This window comes from Podarcis erhardii (assembly GCF_964252035.2).
Source record: "Podarcis erhardii genome assembly, chromosome: 2".
Taxonomy (NCBI): Eukaryota; Metazoa; Chordata; class Lepidosauria; order Squamata; family Lacertidae; genus Podarcis; species Podarcis erhardii.
The window spans coordinates 77012089-77020270 of NC_138498.1; positions in this window are offsets into that span (position 1 = coordinate 77012089).

Genomic DNA, 8182 nt, shown 5'->3' on the forward strand with positions numbered 1-8182 from the left:
GTTTCTGGTTGGGAAGGAGACTTTTGATCAATCCTTTTGTCAGGTTGCACAAGATGGCAATAAGGTGCAAGCAACATCTGTTCCCACACATCACCTCCCCAAAGACCTTGCTTTAAAATGAATTCTGAGATGTGTCAGGTGGCTTTGCTCACAGACAAGATGCAACTGTTTAGAGAACAGATCCTGTTTTTGTTTTTTTAAGAAGGCTACTCTCTGCTCCCCTTTAGTCTGTAAAACAAGGCATTTCATAAAACAGAAAGAGATTGAAATCAATCCAACCCAGGGACCCTATTTATGCTGCAAGTATCAGTCCTTTAAAACAAAGGACTGATTTAAAGGAAAAAGCACCTACAGGGCCACCCCACTGCCACTTCTGTGTTTAATGAATCTTTCACTTTTTCTACCTTTTCAAATAAAATAGTACTTTTCAAGACTGTATGCCCTTCTCCAGTGCTAGAGTGGACATCTCCCTTAAAAAAACCCCAACCCCCAAAATGTGATGATGTTTTACCTTTGCAGCCCTGCCCACTACATGGAAACAGAACAACACCTTTCAGAGTTTGGATTATTTAAGGGACTACAAAACTGTCTATTGTTCTTTCTGCATGGTATATAGTACCACTGATGACAGACAAGGGCTAGTGCTAGTAAGTTGTTAAAATTATAATTTATTTTATTTCATCATCTGTAAAGGACTTAACAGATGGGCCTGAGCATTGTCAGACAAATTGTCATGTAGTATACAAATAAAACAAAAACATTTCCCCCACCCCCCCAAAATGCATGACTCCTAGCCAGAAATAGCCCTCAATCTGTTTTGAGTTTCCTTGGTTATAAAGATTGGCATTAGCTTTTTTTCATGCCAACAGCACCCAACTATGCTGTATTCAGAAATCAGAACAGCATATATTGTATTTCTGCATCTAACTCTAGGAAAATGAAATGAGCACAGCTAAGTACCCAGAAGAGTCACTGTAACACAGCGAACACATCGCCATTACCCACCAAGCAAAATTATCACAGAACTAAATATCTGAGGTGAGTTAAAGAAGAGCTTGCTTTTAAATGTTCATCCAGTCAAAAGCTACATTTGGAAGCTTGGATACCAATTTTTTTATTACAAAAATGCAAATATTAGTTTTGAGGTGGAATCGGAATCGGAATAGTGAATTCTGAAAATGTGCTGAATTGTATAGTATCAAACATTCTGTTTCATATCTGTTTGCTACTTCTGGACTGTAGATAAATACTGAAATAGTCAATGCTTCAGAATTTTCCATGTTTTCCATGTTTGATGCCTATGTCTTAACTGGTTTAGCTATTGCCACCATAACAGGTAAGGACACATTCTCGAAAGCTAAGCCCCTTGAGGGTATCTTTGGCATCTGGAGCAAAGCTGGAATAAAATACTTCATCTATGGCAGCAGAGCTATCTAAGCATTTCACGATCAGACACTTCAGAGCGTTTCTTTCCCTCCTTCGTGATCTTGCAGCGCCTCAACTCTACTTTCTTTGACTTTTGCTGGTGCTTCCAGCCACTTTAAATGTCTTCCAAGGTCACTGCTTTGTCTCTGCATCATCAGCTATGACACCTTGCTTTGCAAACAGTACATTTCTCAACTGCTACTCATTAACATCCAGAGGCAAGCTGTCAGACATAAAAATATTCTTTCCCCAGTATTTCTTGCTGTAGGCTTGTATGCCACTTAAATTCCACGCAGCTAATGTCTTCTGACTCAACAAGGCAAGCTGGTGCCGCACAATGAAATAAAGCGAGGAGGAGGAGGAGGAGAAAGGAGCTTCTTTGGCTTTTATTTCATGGTAACCCTCCCCTCAAAAGGGAGAATATCTTAATTGATAGTGAAGGTTAGTAGTGTGAATTGCAAATCTCTGGAAGGAGTTGGGTAGCTGCCCCAAACTAGTACATGAGGCAAGATTTATGCGTCTGATTATTTTGAACCTTGAATAATGCCAACTTTTAACTCAGCATGAATTGATATAAGAATAGAGGATCAGTCCACTTTTTCTTTTTCAACTGCCCTGAATAAATTTAAATTTTGCTGATCCCAACTTCCCCTGCAACTCCCATCCCAATCTCAGCATATGCTGAGAAGCGTAAGAACAGCACTTTAAATGATCAAGTGTTGAGCAAAATAATGTTTAATGCTAGTGATTTCTTTACTTCCTGGCCTTTACAGCCATAGATGTAGATGGATGGAAGAAATCAGAAGGCTCTTGATCACAACCTCAGAAATCCAGGTGATGCTAGGTTATATGCCATGTTCCCAGGGCCGTCTTTAGCATATGCGCTGCTGGGGTGCAAAGATCCACCCAGTGCCCCCAAATTAACTTTTACGGCTTTTTTGGGGAGGGGGGAAGCCAAAGTTGTTGACCTTTTTTAAGGGGGGGGAATCACTCACCTGTAACAACAGTGCAGGGGGAAAAACTGCTTTTTGTTTCCTGACTCGTCGGGAATATTTGACGCTACGGAGTAACAGAGTGACGGGGGACGGGGGTGGGGACTTTTGCTCCATTGCTTTTCACTGCCGCCGATTGAGAGGGACGGGTATACAGTAGGTATACATTTGGTGGCCCCCAGAATTTGGCACCCAAGTGCCCCACACCCCTTGCACCCCTGTGTAAAGACGGCCCTGAATGCTCCACATGCATAATTCCAGCTGTCCAACAGGACTTCCATTTCCTCTCCTCCCCAGCCTCTGCCCTGGGTGGTCTTCCTATTCCTCTGGACCTGCTTTTGAGGGCATGTGGAGGGCTGGAGGAGACAGGACAGGAAGAGGAAGAGCCATTGTTTGCACTGAGGTAAACTGCACTAGCTGAGCTGCAGTGCTGGATGCAGCCCATTGTTACCAGATCTCCCTGTGTGACTCTCTAACAACAACAGAAACATGTTGTGACTGTGTGGTGAGAGATGTATTGTGGCGTGGGGTGTGTAGTGAGTCCCGCTCCTGCCTCCCTTCCCTCTAGTGTTGCTGCCAGCCAAGCATGCCAAAAATAAACCACTTAGAGCTAATGGATGAGTAAGTGATATATAAATTCTGTTAATTTTTATTTTTTTAAAAACGAATAAAACAAATTTGGCCTTAATTCTGCTATAACCCAGGATGGGATCTGAACCTGCATTGTGGGTTTCCCATCATTGTACTTTGCCTCATGTGGGAATGGGGAACCTTAGTCCAGATATGGGCCAACTGTCGCTGTACTGAAGGCGTTGGACTTAATCCTCCCATCATCCTAAACTACTGGCCATGCTGGTTGGGGCTGAAGCATCTTCATAGCTGAAGGACCTCAGGTTCTCCAACCCTGATGTAGTGAGATAGCAGCATATGTGCCTGTAACAGTGCCGTCACAGATCCCTTTATTGCTAGCAAAAGGTTCCCTCACAGATGTCTATCACACCCGAAGCAGGATTTGAACATTTATGGCATGGTAGACATGCTTCCTTCCAAGCAAGCTGCCTGTCCAGTAAAAGAGATAACCGGAGGGACGGGGGGATGATAATTTTTTTTAGCAGCTGCTGAATAAGCTGTGGTTCCTGTGGTGTCCTTGTATCTATTGGGGCGGGTGGGTGTGCACGTGTGTGCACGCGTGTGTGTGCGTGCACACACACACACACACACACACAGACAAACAAACACGGCAGGATATAATAAGGGCTTGTTGTGGGGCCATTTAGATTAGGTCAGTCCCTGCCTGACATGTGGGTTTTATTGGCATGCTACTCCAGAATGGTTAACATGACTCTGGCAGAGTGGCTACATTCTCTGTTTTGCATTTCTGGGGTTTCCTTCCTAACTTTTCTTCAGGAAAGATCCTTCCTTGATGTTAACACCATTGTTAGTAGGCCAATGACACAGCTGCAGGTAGTTGGGTGACTCTGTTGATGCAAGTAAGCTGCTCTAGCAAGATACTGGCCACCATCTGCATGCACTTTCTGCATTCTCCAAAACTGTTTTGACTTCATTCTGCTCTCAGTTGCTTCATTCTGCTCTGTACAACGGTATAGAGTTCATGTCAACAGGGTAGCAAATCAATATTCCCATTTCCAGATGGGGAGAAAAGCATCTGAATAAATGAGTAAAACACTGGACTGTAAGGTGGGGTCACAATGTGAGGTCTGCCATAGGCAAGTTCACCTACTCACTACAGTTTTATGTGACTATTTACTTTGGCATGCCAAAAAAAAATGGTTGCCATAGTAACTGCTACAACACTTGATCCTTAAGCTACCTCCGCCATACAGAGTACCTCTTTATAGAAGCCATTGACTAATATGCTTTGTGAACTTCCTCACTCTGACAACGTTTCAAAGGGGGAGGAAAACTGAGAGAATTCCACTGTGGCCATTTCAGAGAGTCGCAGACATTTGAACTTGGATTTAAGGAGGAATCTGAAAATTCACTTTGACAACAGTTGAACTCTCTCATGTAGCTGCTAAAAGCTGCCGAGAGACAGAAAATGCAGACTACCAAGGGCCTTTCCAAATGACCAAAAAATAATTAGTGTTACATTATCTAGCATATGGTCTGAGCAACAACAGTACAGTAGTATGATAGCTGATTCCCACTTAAGTTGTGAAAAGGGATGGAATTTTGTAAAAGGCTTGATGTCAAGTTTATCTACGCAGATTATTTTTTCCTAATTCCTGTCTTGCTCCTTGATCTCAACAATGGTGTTTTTTTTACTGGTTCCACTAACAATATAAAACTTTTCTCACACATAAAACACATTGTTTTTGACGTTATTACATGTCAGGAGGTCCCCAAGTCATTTTTTTAAATTAAAAAACCCCCTCTAAATGTAGACTGCCACCACCTGCTGAGGCTAACAGACCAAAAGGAGTCCAATTTAGGAAATTAGCCTCAGGAAAGCCCCAGGAGATGAGAGGCACCACAGCAGTTCTCTCTCCTGAAGTCCCTCGCTTGAGAAGAGAAGGGGAAATCCTGAAAGGGTAGCTTCCGTGAACCAAGATGGTCCACACTGAAAAGAAGATCAAGGCAGTTTCCAGTATAGCTTCCATCGATAAGCAGCTAGATTTGTTAAACTAGTAAACAAGCAGCAATACAAAGATCCTGTAATCCAATGCAGATATAAAAAAGATAAACCAAATTATAATTTCAGGAATATTTGAATCGCAGCACACACGCCAAGAAAATGAGAAAAGGCTAGCTTAGGATGAAATGCTCTCTGGCCCCCCAGAGAGACACTGGTTTGACAAGACTGAACATAGCTGAGGAAAATCGGATAAAGACAAAAGAGCCATCAATAAACCGCTGTGGTGGCACCTTCATGTTAACAAGGGGCTAGCTGCTAGCAGGGGGCAAACGATGTACGAGGTAGAGATATTTCATACCTTTTTGCCCAGAGGCAGCATAACCTGCTTCCCAAGCAATCCCAGGGCACGGTTGCTAGAACTTTCCAGAAACTAGTCAGGAGCAGTGGCGTAGCGTGGGTTACCAGCACCCGGGGCAAGGCAAGTAATTTGCGCCCCCTAACCCATGGATTTGCGCCCCCTAACCCGTGGATTTGCGCCCCCTAACCCGTGGATTTCCCTAACCCCCAGATGTTGCGCCCGGTGCGGCCGGCCCCCCCTGCACCCCCCACGCTACGCCACTGGTCAGGAGACACAGTCCCATGACAGGCCCAGTTGCAAGATGTTGTTATATTGGCCTAGGAATGTATGCTGACCTTGAAGACACAAGATTAGAGCTGTAAATCCCAGGCAGCTAGGAGCTGCTAAAGAAGAAGTTGTATTCTCAGGTGCTCTGGGGTTACCCAGAAACCTTAGCCACCAATGAACCAAAGTTTGCTCCAACTCCCCAATCCCCCCCCCCCATTTGCTCCTATAACACACAACAGAACATATAATCATCTAGAAATGGTTATGTGGTCACTAAATGCAAGAGACTATCTGATGCAGGCAAAACTCAATTGGGTTAGACTCACCAAATTCCATATATAAATCCATTTGAAATGGACTCCTCCTTCTCCATCCCCGGTTGTAACTGTGTTGTTGGTGGGCATTGGAAGGCCAATCTTCATATAGCTTTTCACCACTGTTGTCAAATGGGGAGGCATGCATTCTTGGTTCACAGTACGCTTGAAAGAGGGCCTGTTTAACTGCCAAAATATGCACTTTAATAAAGGAAGATGGAGATTGTTGCAAGAGGAATGGGGTGGATACACTTGTAGATATTTGGTAGTCTTTGTAGGGTTCCCAGCTGCATGGGATTCAGCTGTAGTGAAGCAAGCAATTCAACATTTTTAAAAATGTAATGGTTTTAGAAGTCACAAATGCAGAGATGCTGGGAAGGAACTGTGTCACTTCTCAACAGTTATATCCATGGGCACTACACGGAGGTACACATTCAGCACAGCACTTACAATCAGAATTGTATAAAAGCATATAAAATAAATAAAAACAAGAATTCAAAGAAATAAAAACAGGGTCCAATGTTATGGGTTGCAGAAAGCCTGGGCAAAAGTAATGTCTTTACAAGATGTTCTGGAGCAAGCTAGTTCATGTATACTTCATGTATGGCAGAGGGAAGGGCATTCCATAGAATGGGGCAATAGTGGAAAATGCTGATTTGTTGAAATTTTGCAGCAAATGCTAGAAAGATAATCTCAACAGCTGTGTTAGCCGGAGGATAAGTATTTGGGAAGCTGCACAACAACTGCATAACGATGTATATTTATTGCACCATAAAGCCATCATCTTGAAGGGTCCTAGAAGAAGAAAAACAAGATATATTTTATGAGGGGGCCAGGGAGGGAGGAGCACGGTGCGCACAAACATGACACTCAGTCTATGAGGCATTTGTCCCAACATTTTAGCCCAGGCATAGGCAACTTGGCCCTCCAGATGTTTTGGGACTACAACTCCCATCATCCCTAGCTAACAGGACCAGTGGTCAGGGATGATGGGAACTGTAGTCTCAAAACATCTGGAGGGCCGAGTTTGCCTATGCCTGTTTTAGCCTATGCTGTGACTTGCATCTAATGTATGAGTGGTCATTAGCTATCAAACTCACTGACTGTGCATTCATGAAATAAAAATAAAAAAGACTGTTAAAAACCAACAGATGCAATAGCTGCTTTAAAAACTTGATTTGTAAAGGGATAAGCATTTTGAACTTAACTGTTTTCAAGGGATTACATGATACGAGTATAACCAGCAATAAAATGTTGCAGTGCTCCTGTTCTGGATTCCAGCCAGCCAGCAGTGTCCTTTTCCAGGCTATTCCATGGCATTACTCCCTCCCACTAGTTTTCAGAGTCTTTTCCAGGCCTACCTAGAGATGTCAGAAATTGAATCTGAGTACAAGGGCTATGATCCTTTGCCTTAAAAGTCACCAAATAAATTACCTCAATCCAGGGCCGGGCAATTCATTCTGAAGTTCATAGGACACTTAAGAGCTGGGGGCGGGATGTATTTCTGAGCCCCTTCTAACTCCTAGAATACCCAGGCTAGCTTCCTAGTGAGGTAATGGCCCTCTTACGATGGGCCATTAAGGTCATACCCTCCAACATTTCTCCGATGAAAATAGGAACGTCCCATTCCATAATGATAATTTTACTATTTATACCCCACACATCTTACTGGATTGCCCCAGCCACTCTGGGCAGCTTCCAACATATACAGATAAAGGTAAAGGGACCCCTGACCATTAGGTCCAGTCGTGTCCGACTCTGGGGTTGCGCGCTCATCTCGCTCTACAGGCCGAGGGAGCCGGCGTTTGTCCACAGACAGCTTCCGGGTCATGTGACCAGCATGACTAAGCCGCTTCTGGCGAACCAGAGCAGCACACGGAAACGCCGTTTACCTTCCCGCCTGAGCGGTACCTATTTATCTACTTGCACTTTGACATGCTTTCGAGCTGCTAGGTTGGCAGGAGCTGGGACCGAACAACGGGAGCTCACCCCGTCGCGGGGATTCGAACCGCCGACCTTCTGATCGGCAAGTCCTAGGCTCTGTGGTTTAACCCACAGCGCCACCCGCGTCCCTCCAACATATATAAAAATATAATAAAACATTAAACATTAAAAACAACAACAGTTCCCTATACAGGATTGCCTTCAGACAGCTCAGGGATCGGATAACTCCATACCCTCCATCATTTCTCCAATGAAAATAGGGACATCCTAAGGGAAAGTGGGACAT